This window comes from Garra rufa, chromosome 6 (assembly GCF_049309525.1).
Source record: "Garra rufa chromosome 6, GarRuf1.0, whole genome shotgun sequence".
Lineage (NCBI taxonomy): Eukaryota > Metazoa > Chordata > Actinopteri > Cypriniformes > Cyprinidae > Garra > Garra rufa.
In genome coordinates, this window is record NC_133366.1 from 38,301,235 (window position 1) to 38,319,114 (window position 17,880).

The 17,880-nt window shown below is 35.3% G+C and overlaps 1 protein-coding gene across 4 annotated transcripts in view; it reads left to right on the forward strand.

Annotated features, from left to right (window-relative positions):
- The first annotated feature begins 27 nt into the window (after window positions 1–27).
- Window positions 28–17,880, forward strand: part of sorbs2a (sorbin and SH3 domain containing 2a) — a 79,069-nt gene continuing 61,216 nt past the window's right edge. For all 4 annotated transcript variants that reach the window (XM_073841870.1, XM_073841871.1, XM_073841873.1 and 1 more), the window contains exon 1: window positions 28–164. The gene's annotated coding sequence lies outside the window, so the exon portion shown is untranslated. The remainder of the gene's footprint in view (window positions 165–17,880) is intronic.

A 17,880-nucleotide genomic window follows, 5' to 3' on the forward strand; every position in this document is an offset into this window, starting at 1 on the left:
CACGCGTTTATCTGGAGTCGGCTCAGCAGACAAGAACCGAGCGGAGCAGGTGTGCGCTTTCAGTCTGGATTCAGACCTCCTCTCTCTCGTCTCTGACTTTGATGGACTTACATACGGCGCGTTAACGGTGGTGGATGACTCCATATGCGTGTTTATTCCTCAGGGTAAGAAACGCTTGTTTCGCGGTCACACACTGACAGAATCACAGCAGCGCTGACGGAATGAAAAGAGTTTGCGATTACAGAGGCAGATTTCAAAGACAAATTTCAGAAAAAGCTAGAGAAGGCATTTTAAATGCAGTTGTCAGAGGCACAGAAAATTCCAGATAAAAAATTAAGAAGAGGCAAATCATTCCACAATATTTTAGTCAGATTTCAAAGGCAGATGTTAGTAATTAGAGACAGATTTAAGATAATTACACAGAAGCACATCATTCCAAATGGAGATTTCAGAACGTTATATAGAGACTGACAGCGGCACAGCTCGGATCCTCTAACAAGAAAACTGTATGCGTAAAGCAGAGATGCTCTCTTTATGACCAAGTTGATGACCTCAAAACGTAATGTACAGCTATCTTGTGTTGTAATAGTTTTTCATCATCTATATTTTTATTCTCTGCTGCTTCTCAGATTGCAGTACATGGCGTTGGTTACTTGGTTAAAGTAGCACTGCTGCACATTTGGATGGTGCTGCATTATGACTCCAGCTGTTTTCTAAGATGTTTTGGTCTTGGTCATTGGAGTTTCTGGTGTGCTGTAATAGTTGACCCAACAAGTGTTGTCATAAGTGATAGAATTGTGTCAGTTTTGTCCTAATTCCGAAGCGTTTGGCGTGTGGATTGAGTTTGTGCAGAGAGTGAAACTGATTACCCGTAACTCAATCTGGCGTGACCTTCCACAACAACAAAGAGCGCTTGTGTCCCAAAATCCTGCGCCAAGATACTTTGGCTTAATTGATTAACATAACAATTAAGAGGCTTGTCATTACCAGCTCATTAGTGAGGTCCAGTGGGCGGTGGAGGTAATGACCGATCTGTGTTCTTATCACGGATGATGGTCGAGTGTGTGCATGGCTTTGCATTTATTATCCGGTGATATGAATTATGTTAACTCATAGAAATTACAGCACTGTATCCACAATCCACTCATTTAGGCATGATTTTGGGCAAAGTCTTTTACAAAGTTTTTTTTTTTTTTTTCAAATCTTGCAATTTAGAAAAGAGATTTATTTCTAGATTTACATATAATGTAGCATTTATTTCTATATATTTAAATAAATATTAATAATTCATCATTCTTTTGTTAAAAAAAGTTAATAAATACGTATTTTTTTATATTTCAATTTTTACGTACAGTACAGACCAAAAGTTTGGACACACCTTCTCATTCAGGTGTGTCCAAACTTTTGGTCTGTACTGTAGATATGAATTCAACTGAAAAAACTTGTGAAAAAATATCTTTCAGGTGGTCAAATAGCAAATAGCAAATAGTGGAGCTCTGCAGCCACCTACTGGTAAAAGTTATTTGTAGTTGTTGTTTTTTTTTTACTTTTAAAACTGGATCTTCCAAAAGATGGGCAAAAAACTTACACTAAACCATGTGAAATTATCCATGTTATCCCCATGAATTAAAGTTAGAAATGTGGGTCTTTTATAAAGGGAATTTTACATAAAAAAGCAGTTTTTGTATAAAAACACATTTAAAAAAAATATTTATTTTTTAATTTATATATATTTAAAAAATATCACAAACCCACTGAAAACTGCAAAACTGTAGAGTAAAAACTTTAATAAACAGAAAAAAATACAGTACAGACCAAAAGTTTGAAAACACCTTCTCATTCATTTGAATGAGAAGGTTTGTCCAAACTTTTGGTCTGTACTGTGTAATAAATAATATTATATAATTATACAACATTTCAAAAATATTTTTTGTATAATAGTGGTAATGATATATATATATATATATATATATATATAATTTTTTTTAAATATGTCTAGATAAAAAAATTATAACTAATGATAATGATAATAATAAAATACTATTTAATATAATTCATAATAATCCATATTATATTATTTTTATTTTAATAAATAGTATTAATTTTTATTAAGTTTTAATATAATTAATGGTAACAATTGGTGTTATGTAATTTATGTATGCTGTAAATACAGCATTTATTTTGTTATAATATAATTGATTTAATATTAATATTAGTATTATTATCTATTCTTTATTGTATTTATAGAAACCTGTTATTTTTTATAGTAGTATATTAAAATGTGGATGTAAAATGTATTTTTATAAATGTCATTTTAAATACATCTTAATCAATAATAATTTATTCTTATTCTTATTATTAAATAATATATATATATATAACATTTATTTAATATATATTAATTAATAATAATAATAATATAAATAATAATTGTTTAAATTCTATATTATTCTATGTTTGCTTTTGTTTACTTTTACATATAAACATTTACTTTTTTATTCTTTAATTTTATAAACTTGTTTCCTTTTATAGCAGTATCTTCAAACAGTGGATGTTCTAATGATCAAATTAAGTTTGTGTCTAAGTGGTGACGTTCTAATAGTCAAATCTAAAGAGCTGTCTATGGCCTGGGGACAGGATGCTAATGTGTTAAAGCAGGACAGAAAGAATGGAGGTGCTTTAATCTCTTGTGAACAAGATCTGAGTGATATTGTGTGTATAGGATGATGTAATGACTGTTAAGCTAGATGCTGGCTGGATTTCTATTCCTCTATCTCTCTTTATCTCTGGATATCAGTATTACATGTTCATTTAAATACTGTTCTTGTGAGAGATTAACTAGCAGGAAAGGGCACCCCAGGTAATGCAATCACACCATTGACCTTACACTGAAAGATGTGTACGGCATTGGAATAGTTACATAATTATGAAATAAATCAAGTCATCTAAATGTTTTCAGTAGATTAACTTAATTAACTTGCATAGAACACTCTCAAAAAGGATGTGTTAATTTTTAACACATTGTTTGTGCTATGTCTATTTTAGCACATTTTGTGTTACTTTGTGTTAAATGTGTGTTAAAAACGAAAAAGAAAAAAGAAAATATCCAACACAGTGTGTACAACACAATATGTGTTAAATATCAGCCAATCACATTGCTGCTTGCCTCACTTCATGTCCATGAGCCGTCATTCTACTGAGACAAGCAAATTTCCTCGTGCTTCAAGTTTTCATCGTCAGGACATAACTTTGATGTGTGAAGGTAAGAAATGTTTGTATTTGCCATTATACGTTTTTAAAAAGGCAAAGGCAAGGCAAGTGAACTTCTCTCTGAAGTTACTTAACATTAATTCCTCATCATTCATATTTAATGCAGGCTTTTTGGCTCATTCTCAACGTTTATGAACCTAGTGTGTGCACTTTATAAAACTGCTATGAATCAGTGTGTTCAGTTAGAAAATGATCTGAAATACAGACAGACAGACACATGCATGTAGTCCCACAGTGTCAAAAAGGCGTGAAGTGCTAAAGAAAGCATCTCTGTGAACCCATCACTGAGTGTTTGTGTGATGAGATCTGCATGCCTGAAGCCAAGGTGCCTGTGTACATTTGTCTAATGTTACTGGGTAGAGAAATTATGTTTTTTTGAGAAAAACATTTCTAGATTCTTTCCATATTGTGGACTTCTATGGTGTCACAAGTTTAAACTTCCAAAATGCAGTTTACATGCAGCTTCAAAGGGCTCTAAACAAATCCAGCCGAGAAAGAAGGGTCTTATCTAGCGAGATGATCAGTTATTTTCTTAAATATTGGCCAATTTATATACGTTTTAACCTCAAATACTCGTCTAGCTCTGCGTGTACTCTGTATATTCTGGTTTAAGACAGCTATGTCGAAAAACTCCCATCTCATTTTTTCCTCCAACTTCAAAACGCCCTGCATTGCTGCAGAAGTACCGACCCAGTGTTTACAAAGTGAACATGCAAAGAACATAAAACAGAGATGTAGGATAATTTTGAAGTTGGCAGAGAAAATGAGATGGGAGTTTTTCGACATACCCTAACTGTCTTGAACCGGAATACACAAGTACACGCAGAGCTAGACAACACGAACATTTGAGGTTTAAAAAGTATATAAATTGTAATATTTGTAGAAATTAACCAATTTTTTGCTAGATAAGTCCCTTCTTCCTCGGCTGGGATCGTTTGAAGCTGCATTTAAACTGCATTTTGGAAGTTCAAACTCACGTTCACCAAAGAAGTCCACTATGGAGAGAAATCCTGAAATGTTTCTCTTAAAAAACACAATTTCTTTACGACTGAACAAACAAAGACATGAACATCTTGGATGACAAGGGGGTGAGTAAATTATCTGTAAATTTTTGTTCTGGAAGTGAACTTCTCCTTTAAGCATCATAATCTTAAATAGACAAATACGTCATTTTAAATTTTGTAGTAACATGTAATTTTGATGCACTTAGTAACTGAAGAGTACTTGTAGATCTATGGTGATTTTAAGTGCTACTTAAGATATGATGCTTTTGAAAAACAGGCCGTAGGGATGATTTGCATACCACTTCTGATGTTAGATTTTTTTGTGTGGTTGTACACTCCATTTACAGTCTCCATCTAAAACTAGTGCTGCCATCGGGCAAATGGCAATACAGCAGCAGTGACTGCTGTATCGACCCACAGATATATGATTATACATGTGTTTACTCAACAGCAATGCTTTTTATAACCTCTCACTTGCCGTGTCAGGAATGTTTAGCTGGTATTCGCTGTGATAATGGATTGGGTGTTGAGATAGGTCAGCAGAGGTTCTGTCTATCCATTCCCTCCACTGTGTATTAAAACGTGGGTTTGTTTAGTTGTAGACATTTTTTGTAGCGCAATTTGTGTTCGTAATAGTTCAACGAGGAAATGGAAGAACCTTGAACATCCGTGGAAACTTTCAAATGCAGAAAAGGTTCTTTAGATATTTGAAATGTTCTTCAAAATGGTTCTTTTAAGAACTGTTCACTGATAGGTTCTTTGGGGAACCGAAAATGGTTCTTCTATGGCATCACTGCAAAAACACCTTTCTGGAACCTTTCTGGAACCAGAGTGTAGTTTAAGCTTATGCTGTGTCATAGTATCATATTCTCTGGCAAACTGATGATGTAAATGAAATAACATAAATCAATGGATTAGGATCAGCTTTCCTCTTACCCATACTTTGTTGTCTTTTATCGGTGTGATCTCTTCTCTAGAACAGCCCTCATTTGTATTGTTCCTGAATGTAGTTTTATCAGGCTACTGGTACATTTTCTCACCATTACATCATTAGCGTGCGTAGTATCAGTTTGCAGCTTGTTGCGATAGCACAGTCATCCCTGGCATGTGCAGGACCTGTGATCACATCCTTTTTCATCAAGCACTGACCGACCAGAAGGCCGTTGTATCAGAGGCACTTCATACATCACTTCAGACTGAACTCACAACTCACACACAGATGTCTGAATCTCTGAATGATAATGTAAAGCTGATATCTTTCATAATGCACCTTAGAATGTAACTATTTTATGAAATGCAGAATTAGTATTAATTCTTTCCAATGTGATTATAATGTGTGAAGTCGTATCACAGAGTTAGAACAAGAAGAACATTTGTGGTTAAAATTTTTATTTTTATTTTTAGAAAATTACATTGTTTCACTAAATAAGACCCTTATTCTTTGGCTGGGATCGTGTAGAGCCCTTTGAAGCTGCGCTGAAACTGCAATTTGGACCTTCAACCCGTTTATCCCCATTGAAGTCTGCTATATTGAGAAAAATCCTGGAACGTTTTTCTCAATAACCTTCGTTTCTTTTCGAATGAAGAAAAAAAGACATGAACCTTTAATGTAGTTGTACAGTTGCTTACACTGACACTAAAATCAGCTGCACACACAAATCCACGCATATTAGCCTGCAGAGTCCTTCATCAGCAGACAGCGTTTTGATGTGGTGATGTATGTGTCTCTTAAACGCTAGGTCAGTAGATAAGGCATGCACATTTCTCAAACTGCTCTCTTGAACATTATGAGTCTCTCTTTGGGACCATCATTTAAATGTGAAGCAAAATCGCTTGACACTTTAACGTGCTTTATGGCTTGTTAAATTTCCCTGAGGTCATTGAGCCGCTTGCAGGGGATGTGAAGAGGTTGGGTCACTGATCCAGACGTGACAGGTGGAGCCCCATAAGGGAACTTTCTAGCCACTACAGAAGCATGTCCGACTACCAAAATAGACTGATCTCTCTCCCTCTTTTTCTCTCACCCCACCTATCTTTCACTGTCTAACACTCCTGTCCTCCAGGAGTAAAGCTTTGCTCTGGATGTTACGACGTGACAGTAATAGTCTGAATACATTAGAAAGTTTTAATCAAAAAAGAAAACAAAGCAGAAAGTGCCATGCAGACATTTCTGACGTTTGAATAAGAGCGAGAGTGGAATTTAAATGACGGTAGGATCATGCTATTTCTGTTTCTCTGTCTCTCATCCTCTTTTTCTATTCCCCATCTCTTGCTTTCTCTCTTATTGTTGTGCTGATCACGCATCTTTTACTTGAATGAAATGGCATTGTCTCTTCATATGTCTTGACTGTGTCTTTATTATGATGAAAAAAAACCTGACAGATAACTGTAGCGCTTTGCACGATCAGCAGAGCGGCTGGTGTAGTGTTTTTGTTTTTTTTTTGGAGGGGGGGGGGTTGATATTATTTCTGAATCAAGCAAAGATATGTTCTCTGTTCCAAAACCAAGTAAAGCACTTACGGAGGCAGAATAGTGGCACCTCCCACGCTTCAGATTGATTGCTCCAAATAGTACACAGTTTAATTAAGCTGCCTCCTAACCTTGTTTTATCCAAATTCTAAGGGAGATTCCAAGACAATCCCAGAATGCATTTTAATGAGATGAGATGTGGGAAGTGAGAGGAATGCTTATTATAAAACTTTTTATACAATTATACAATTTTATACAATACTGAAAAGTATCAATACAAATAGGTCAGAGTAATTAAAAATGTATGATCTTACCAAATACAATTGAAGACATAAGTTTACATAGACTTTGCACAATCTGCAGAATGTTAATTATTTTACCAAAATAAGAGGGATCATGCAAAATGCATGTTATTTTTCGTTTAGTACAGACCTGAATAAGATATTTCACATTAAAGACATTTGCATAAAGTCCACAAGAGAAAATAATAGTTGAATTTATAAAAATAACCCTGTTAAAAAGTTTACATACACTTGCTTCCTAATACTGTACTTTGTTGTTACCCGAATGATCCACAGCTTTTTTTTGTTTAGTGATAGTTGTTAATGAGACCCTTGTTTGTCCTGAACAGTTAAACTACCTGCTGTTCTTCAGAAAAATGCTTTAGGTCCCATAAATTCTTTGGGTTTTCAGCATTTTTTTGTATTTTAACCCTTTCCAACAATGATTGTAAAATTTTCCATCTTTTCACACTGGGGACAACTGAGGGACTCGTATGCAACTATTACAGAAAGTTCAAATGCTCACTGATGCTCCAGAAGAAAAAAAATGATACATTAAGAGCCAGGGTGTAAACTTTTGAACAGAATGAAGATTTTGAAGAATTTCTTATTTTGCCTAAATATATATATATTTGTTTCATGTAGTACAGCCCTTCAGAAGCTACAGAAGATACTTATATGTTTCCAAAACACAAAATAAGTTAAATTTGCCCTGATCTTCAAATTCAAAAAGTTTTCACCCCCAGCTCTTAATACATATTTTTTTCCTTCTGAAGCATCAGTGAGTGTTTGAACTTTCTGTAATTGAGTTGTAGTTGAATATGAGTCCCTCAGTTGTCCTCAGTGTGAAAAGCTGGATCTCAAAATCATACAGTCATTGTTGGAAAGGGTTCAAATACACAAAAATGCTGAAAAAACACAGAATTTGTGGAAACCAAAGGATTTTTTTTCTGAAGAACAGCAGGGCAGTTTAAACGATTATTTTCTCTTGTGGACAATATGTAAACGTCTTTTATGTGAAATATCTTATTCAGGTCAGTACTAAATAAAAAATAACATGCATTTTGTACAATCCCTCTCATTTCGGTAAAATAATTAACATTTTGCAGATTCTGCAAGGTGTATGTAAACTTTTGACTTCAACTGCATGTACTATATTCTTTGTACAACAGTTTAACAGCACACCTGAAAATTGTCTTATATTTAATGAAGCTTGTATTATGAATTCTGTATTTTCCATGAATTTTCCTGTTTATTACTGTGAAGCTGTTTAAATAAAGGTGACTTGACTTTGTTATTCTTCTAGTTATATATAGCGGCTAATGGATTGGAAGTCTTGAACATTCACAGGAAATGGCCTACTTCCATGTAAAAAAAAAAAAAAAAAAAAAAAAAAACGGTGGATAGCATAATGTTGTTAGCTTAACAATATAGGCTACTTTATTGATTTTTATTGTTGAGTCTAGAGTGTAGAGTGTGTTCCAAATCAATCACTTATGAGTTTCCATGATGCTATGCTATTAGAAGATGCCTAGCTAAGCAGTGAGAAGCTCTGTAGATTTTGACTGGCCAGGATATTGAAAAGCAAACCATCTTAATAATTTCACTGAGTCATTGAAGTCAGAGTTAAATTGCAGGTACACTTAAATGTGACTGTTGAGTAGGTCAGCACAGTGCAAGTCATATTGCTGCAAAGCTGCAGTAAGTCTCCAAGGGAGGATTGCAGCATTTCTGTGCTACTGTATGTAAGATATAGACTATGTTTAAATAGCAACTGAACCTAGTTGTCATTGTTGTTTCAGAGTACTTCAAATACTGTTATATTCACACACAGTTAGGTTATTAATTAATGTGACTACCTTTTAAACACTAAAATTACTAAAAATGCAATTTTAAAGGAACATCTGAAGTGCTCTATGGTTCTCTTTCTTTCTTTCAAAAAATGACAGAATAAAGCCAGCGTCAAAACAAGGTTGCGCTTCTAGCCCAACACGATCCTAGAAATAGAACACAAAAAGTCAGCCTGCAGTTTAAACCAGAGATGTCAAACGAAGCCAAAGGATTTTTTAAATAAACATTTTTAAAGAACTGCCCGCATGTGACAATTCTTTCATTTTATGAGATAAACTATACTTAGCATGCACTGTGAAGTGCTCAGATTTGCTCCCATGAATTAAATCTTTCATTTTTAGGCTTAATTCATGAAATGTACAGAGTACTAATTGTTGATAAATCAATCTGTTCTGACATGTTCACAATCAATTTAACGCAACAAGTAATGTAAAAAATATTTTACAGAATATTTTGAAAGTATGTGCGTGTCTTTAGCTAGTCTCTCAATGTCTAACTGGAACATCACCTTGACTTCATCACCCCTAAAGTACATAGAAAGTGAGATCTCTGATTGCATTACACACACACACACACACACACACACACCAACACACGTGCACACCTGCACCCAACATCTAATACTACATATCATTCTCTCCCAGTAACAGGTGGAATTTTCTGCAATTTTTAATAATTGATCTGGTACAGTAGCAGATCCATATAGCTCTGACATTAAATTAAACAAACGTGGGTAATCCACACCAACACGCTGTTTGACTTTCTCTGTGTTTGTGTGTTAGAGATGGAAAGAGAGATTGAAAGGATGTGTGTAATGGCTCTTTATGTGTTTTTTCCCTCTTCCTCATTCCTCTGTTTGTGTGTGATTTGTTTAAGCTCACTAGCTCTCACCACAACAAAGGCCTCAAAAGGGAACAGTGAGTTTGAGTTTCACTGGTCTGGGAATACTTGTAAACCTGGCCAAACAGGGCATGCAGGCTCACACACATTGTAAATACACACACATTTTAGTGGCCTAAATGGGGAGAAACAATAGAGTTCTATTGTTTTATTTTTGGCTAATTATAAATACTGTAGACTAACCCAAATACTCATACACTAAGTCTAACAAACAGTTTGTTACTTATACTTTTGTACACACAGTGACAAACTATGGATAACATTTAAATGCTGGTAACTGGTAAGTTGTTTAACACTTCATAATTGATAGAAAACTTCTGGATTTGGTCTTCTGGCCAGAATCTTTTCTCATATTAATAATTTCACATCAGTTAAGAGCTCAAATAATCAAAATTGATGGGCTTTTACAATGTTACGCATGAAAATTAAATTATGTTGAGCTATTTTATTAAAGAATCTTTTCTACAAAAACATTAAGTAGAAGTCAGCTTTTAATAATAATAAGAAATGTTTCTTGATTACTAAATCAGCTTATTAAAATAAAAACTAGTTATTCATACTAATATTTTACCGAATGACTGTTTTTACTGTGTTTTTGACCAAATCTAGTCTTGATGACTTTCAGAAACATGACCAAATCTTACCGACCCCAAAAGTATTATCACAAGAACCAAAAGTATGCTCTCCAAACACTTGTAGAAATGTATTTTGAGCATGCTTTTCAGAAAGGATGGCCATGCAAGGCTTTATATTTAGACTCATCGTATCAGTGGAATTTAGACTGGAGTGGATGGGTGATGTTATTCACAGACTGAAGTATGATGGATGGATTGCAGGTGATTCTGTTCAGGCTTCCTCTGTCCACCCATTTCCTATGATTGAAGTTAAGTGTGTGATGTGGTCTGTGCTGTGCCGTCTAATGACTTTTAAGACTTTCCCATCTGAAGTAAGTTTCTAAAGAGAGTTTGTGTAATACATAGATGAGGAGATAAGTTAGGCTGTGAAATATTTCACACCCTTGTGTTGTTTTGCCATAGCAGAAACACTGTATTGTATGTGATCTTTGGATTCAGAGAAATCACACTAGACAAATAACCAACATGAAAGCATAATAAAAGTTGTGTGTATGACTCATTGCACTCCATCTTGAGCCTTTTAAACTCATTTTATAATAAACACCCTGTTTGACAAAGTAAATATAATGGAGAGGGAAGAAAAAACTAATATATGAATGCATGTGTCTTTTAGCATATTTAAAATAATAGTTCACCCAAAAATGAAAACTACCTCATGATTTACTCACCCTCAAGCCATCCCAGATGTATATAACTTTCTTCTTTTAGACGAATACAATCAGAGTTATATTAAAAATGTCCTGGCTCTTCCAAGCTTTATAATGGCGGTGAATGGGTGTTGAGATCTTGAAGTCCAATAAAGTGCATCAATCCATCATAAATAGTGCTCCACATGGCTCCAGTAGTCAATAAAGGCCTTCTGAAGTGAATCAATGCAGTTGTGTAAGAAAATATTTCCATATTTAAAACATTAAAAACTGTAATCTCTAGCTTTTGCTAACTGATGTATGTGCGTACACAAGGGTGTGGCGTTCTAGTGGATGATAGAGAAGAAGCAAGTTTTGTTTATAGCTACGTCATCCACTGGAACACCACTCTCTCGTGAATTTGTATACGACAGCGGAAGCTAGAGATTTTATTTTAGTTTTTTTTTTCTCACACAAATGCATTCACTTTGGAAGGCCTTTATTAACCCCCTAGAGCCATGTGGAGTACTTTTTATGATGGATGGTTGCACTTTATTGGACTTCTGTTGGACTATTGAATATCAACTGCGATTCACTGCCATTATAAAGCTTGGAAGAACCAGGACATTTGTATTCGTCTGAAAGAATAAAGTCACATACACACAGAATAGCTTGAGGGTGAGTTAGTCATGAGGTAATTTTCATTTTTGAGTTAACCATCCCTTTAAAACATTAATTACATGTTTTAAAAGGAGCGAGTTTTAGCAACATATGCTGCACAAGTTTGTGTAGTGTTGTTTATGTCTGTTTTGTGTGTGTGAATAAAAGAGACATTGTTCATGTTCCTGTAATGAGCCAAACTCTTACTGTTTTTTATGGTGCATACAAACCACAGCAATTAGTCCAATTAGTCCTGAGCCCTAATGAAGTTTACGCTGTGGTGTGTATGTGTGCGAGGAACTGCTCTTTGTTAATATGCTGCCCTGAAGGAACTCATTCATCTTGTATAATACTGCATGCCATAGGCTCTCACAGAATTTCTAATTTCTCTGTTCTTGTGGTTTCTCTCTGTCCTCGCCCTTCTGTCTCTCTCCCTGTTTTCATCCTCTTCATATTCTGCCGAAGCATATTAATTCTTTTTCCTTTACTGCATAATACAATTTAGCGCATTTTTCATTTCTTCAAATTTGATTTTTCATAGCTCAAAGCTATTACTTATTTATTTGTCTCCTATTTTTTTGTCTGACATGCTTTTGTTGTCCCCAAGGACTGTAATTTCCCGTTTCTTCAAATCATCACTTTCTTCCCTGGGCATGAATATTTTGTCGGCTCTGTGAGGGGTAATAGGTTATCATGATGAATATGTCATCAGGCCTTACATGCTCTGTAGAGATGCTGCATTACATAATCAAATCACCATACAGTACAGTGGTTTCAGAAGTCTTCAGCTTGTATAGCAGTATAGATTTACTGTCCTCTGAAAATTATTCAACATACAGCCATTATTGTCAAAATAGCTGGCAACAAAAGTGAGTACACCCTAAGTGATAACAGCAGAATGTTGTTTTAACCATGCAAAGCCAAATGTGATATTCATCATGTTTATGTTTTTGTCTGCTTGACAGGACCATACAAAATTGTGTATCTTGTATTAGAGCAGTTAAAATTAGGTGCTTTAAGTACAATTCTCTCATACTGACCACTGGATGTTCAACATGACACCTCATGGCAAAGAACTCTCTGAGGATTTGAGAATAAGAATTGAGGAGCTCTTTTCCAAAACGCTATAAATCCATTTTAATAGTTTTCAGAAAAATAACATTTTTTGCCTAAACCCATATATTTTGTTTATATCCAATTTATCCTTTTAAAATGGTCTGTTGGCTCATTCTGAACCAGTTAAACAATGATTGTTAAATGAAACAACAATATTGTCGATCATACATTCAAAGTTTATTTTTATTTTTTTTCAAAACGCTACAAATCCATTCTTTTTTTCTAAAACATTGCTCGTTTATGTCTTAAAAAAAAACAAGAGAACATGCAACATATGGCATAAGGGACTCATACTATAAATTAATATAAATCTTTATTTTTAATGTCAGTCTTTTCGTTTGTTTAGACTTTCAGATGCTGCCTTTCCACTTGCGTTATGCCCAGGAGAAGTATGGTCCAGTCCTTGTAAACCTTGTTTGGTCTTTCATAAAACTAAATTTATCATCAGTCGTCTGGTGACAGCTTTTAGTTTGCGTGTTTTAGTTTGAAAACTCCAAATTCATTGTAAATGGACCAAAACTTTTGGAGAATTTTGAAAACGAAAGCGTGGCTGTCCACATTCTCTCTGCGTATCCTTGACGACCGACAGTGTAAACAATCACATCTTGATCGTTGCTTAAGCCATAGATATGTATAAGTAGATTCCCCTTTCAACCGCTTCAAGCATGTCCTTCATCTAAACAATAGGGAATCTACCTATACAACCTACTCGTTAATGTAGACAAAGATCCTTTTCATTTTAAAATGCCGTTTTAAAACGAAAACGCACTAGTAAACATGCAGAGCTTGAGAACCTTCTTTTTTGTTTTGTCTTTGTCTAGTCTGCGTTTTCTAACCACAGGTGCAGTTATCACTGCCTCATCCAGGCCATCAAAATTGTTAATAGAGTTTAAAGCTCTCATTTTGAAGACGTAACATCTCTCGCTTCAGAGCGCCGCCATGTTAGATTGCGTCGAATGCTCGCCGAATTCTTATTGGTCGAGAGGATATATTGCATTTAGATTAAAAACAGGTTTGGCGCTTATAGCGTTTTGGAAAGAAACTGCATCTTGCAGTACATTTTAAACAAGGAAATAAAGCGATTTGGCATGAAACATTTATGGAGCAGTGAATAGGTTCAGTACACTGCAAAATGGCATAATTAACTCATTTTTTTTAAATTTGGCGTTTATCGCGTTTTGGAAAAGAGCTCTTCAATTGTTGCTCTCCACAAAGATGGCCAAGGCTATTAGAGGTTCAGTAACACCCTGAGACCGAGTTACACTACAGTGGTCAGGGTCATACAGAGGTTTTTCAAGCTGGGTTTCATTCAGAACAGACCTTGCAAGGGTCGATCAACGAAGTTGAGTACTCATTCTGTGCGTCAGGTGCAGAACCTGGCTTAAAAAAACAAACGCATGAGTGCCAGCATTGCTTTAAAGGTCGCAGAAGTAGAAGGTCAGCTGGTCAGTGCTCAGACCATACGCCGCACACTGCAACAAGTCGGTTTGCATAGGCGTCGTCCCAGAAGGAAGCCTAATCTGAAGCTGGCTCACAAGAAAGCCTGCAAACAGTTTGCTGAAGACAACCTGTCCAATAGCATGAATTACTGGAACCATGTCCTGTGGTCTGATGAGACTATAAGATATACCATCTGGCTCAGATGGTGTCCAGCGTGTGTGGCGATGCCCTGGTGAGGAGTACCAAGAAAATTGCGTCTTGCCTACAGTCATGCATGGTGGTGGTAGCATCATGGTCTGGGGCTGCGTGAGTGCTGCTGGTACTGAGGAGCTGCAGTTCACTCAGGGAAACATGGATTCCATTATGTACTGTACATTCTGAAGCAGAACATGATGCCTTCCCTCCAGAAACTGCCGAACTGCAGTTTTCCAACATGATAACGATGGAGAAGCCCCGTGTGTCTAACATCCAGCAACTCCGTGAGGAGTGGAAGAGGATCCCAGCAACAACCTGTGCAGCTCTGGGCAATTCCATGGCAGTGCCAGATAACAATGGTGCTAACACAATATATTGACACTTTAGACAAGTTCACTTAGGGTGTACTCACTTTTGTTGCCAGCTATTTTGACAATAATGGCTGTATGTTGATTAATTTTCAGGGGACAATAAATCTATAATGCTATACAACCTGCACATTGACTACTCTAAATATATCCAAGTCTCATTTCTATAGTATTGTCCCTTGAGGAGATGTACTAAAATGGTTGCTGAAATGTGAGCGGTGTACTCACTTTTGTGACATACTGTAGCTCTAAACAAATGTGTTGGTGGATTTTGATGCGAGAGGACTGATGGTGGATGAACATTTTCACTAGGTGAACCATAATTATGTATTATGGATATTTTGGCTGGAAGCATCTCCTTGAATGCTCATTTTAATGGCACCCATGCACTGCAGAGGATCCATTAGTGAGCAAGTGATTTAATGCTATATCACCAAATCTGTTAAAATAGAATCACACAGACAAAGAAACAAACTAATAGCAACTTCTTTACAGTGATAAAATAAATGTAACTCAAACTTTGAGTGGTTATTCTATTCCTATTCAGTTTAACACAGTGGTAGGAATGAAGTCTGTAGTAAATCGTTATTTTGGATTTTTTTTTTTTTTTTTTTTTTTTTGGATTTAATTTATCTGAAAATTCTCTTTTGGACGAGCAGTGTTTCATTAGCCTTTATGGTCTTGTTTTGTTTTGGAGATCATAAGGTTCAAGCTCCAGGGAAACAGAAGTGCCTGGTTGCAGTTAACTAGAATATCTGTGGTCAGTAGGGAAACCAAAAGAGCAATCTGGACCCAGCAACAGCAGCTGGTATTTAACCACCTAGAGTCTCTCAAACTCCTTTTTGCAACTCCTGACACAAGGTTTTTAAGGTATGAGGCTTTGACAAATATCACGCAAAAATGTACCAAATATTTTGGCACTGTATCAGAAGCTTGTTTTGAGACTAAACAAAACAGATTCTTCCTTATTTGGATAGGTCTTGTGTTTGGAAGTGACTTGAGACTTGCTGTGTCTGCGTTCATGTTTATGTTGGACGTCTGGCTTGAAATTCTGAAGGAAGGATACAGTTGCAGAATTTGCGTTTAAGTGGTATGTGTTTAGTTGGTTGCTGCCAAAATTGACTTAATGTGGAAATAAATGTAACTCACATTCAGAAATAGACGCCTGTTCCTAACTTATCAAAGAGTGAAAACTTTGAGTCTGGTAGTTAGAAAGGTTTATCTACTGCTCTTTTTTTGTACAGCTTTAAATAGGGGCATACGCACTCGCACACACGCGCACACACACACATACACACACACACACACACACACACACACACACACACACACACACACACACACACACACACACACATAATCTTAAGTGGTGACAGTCTGTAAGTGTGCCCGCCATTGTGGCCCTGACATGTTGTAACCTTTCCCCTTAAAGAAAGAGTGGTCATCTTTACTCTGTCTCTGTCACATATTTTTTAAAGGTCTTCTCAGTACAAGTACTGCACTGCAAAAGGTCATTTATTTCATCGGTATTTTTGTCTTGTTGTCCAGTAAAAAAATAAATAATAAAAAAAAATTAAGAATATTACTGAATATATTGACTTTAGTTTTTTATGTTTAATTCCAGGTTGTTGTTTGCCTTGTTTTAAACGTTATGACAGCAATAATACCAATAAGCTTTGTGCTTTTGGTGTTTTTACTATGGAACAAAGTCTCAGCTTTCAAAATCTCTCAGATTTATAGTCATATACAAACAATGTCTACTCCGCAAAAACATCTGTGGCGTCCAATCTTTCATTCCTCTCATGTATTTAATTAAAAACAACAATAAAACAATCTAAAGGTTGAAATGGACTCCAGCTCCTTAACATAAATTATATTGTTGTCTTTTCTGAGGTGTATAAGTGACTATTCACAAGCTGCTTTATTCACTGTATAATACAGTAAATGATTGGAAATAATAAAACTAACAGAATAATAAATAATGGGGTGAATACAGCTATCTGTCACGCCACATTAAAGTGAAAAACACATTATTGTAATAGACATATTGTTTGTATTTCACTATAAAAGATTTTGAAAGCTGAGACTTTGGAATATCTCCAGGTGCTCCCTATCCGAGTAATTTGTATGCGCAATAGACTGTAATATACTCTTAAAATATTATAACTTTAATTTTGTAATTGCTACGAATTAATTCTCGTAATTTCAACTTTATTCTCAAAACATTTTGATTTTATTCTCGAAACACTTTGACTTTATTCTTGTAACTTTGCCTTTATTCTCAAAACATTTTGACTTTATTCTCATAATATTTCAACTTTATTCTTGTAATTTTAACTTTATTCTCAAAATATTACGACGTTAGTCTTGTAATCAGATTTTTTGTACTTTTTTAACATTGCACTAAAATGCTGTTGCGTAAAGACCTCATTCAATTTTTTTCTCATTCCTGATTTATTGTTTGAAAAGCTTTCAAATAGTGTTAGAAAAATGTCTGAAGAGACAGAAAATACAGATTTTTCTTTGCTTCCAAATGTAAATTAGTCTTGTTTTAAACGTTCTAGATATTTCCTTTCCTTTGCTTTCATTTCCTTTCCTTTCACAATGAATGCATGTGTCTTTCTGTGTTAAGCTATTTATTGGATTTTTTTTTCTCTGTGTGTGTGGTTTCCCATGATTCTTTGAGAATATGAGTATAACACATGGGCAGACTGTTGTGCATTTTATAAAGGTTTATTTCTGCAAGCAAAATCTCTTTGTGGCTGAGGCTTTCACCAGTGCAGGATTTTCTATGTCTGTCACAGTAGCAGGAATCTGGATCATGTTCCAATCATATCGGTTAAAATAATATGAGGCAGCAGTGAACTGAATTAAACTTGACTGATGGAGTTCTGCTTTATTTCACAGCGTTATTGCTTTCTGAGTTCCTCGTGTAACCATACTGCCATGTGTCAAACAGTTAACCACATGATACAGTAAATATAATCCAGTGCATTCTACCGTAAACCACACTGCCCTTTATAAAAATAAGTAAATAAATAATATGTCACTCTGCTGGAACACTG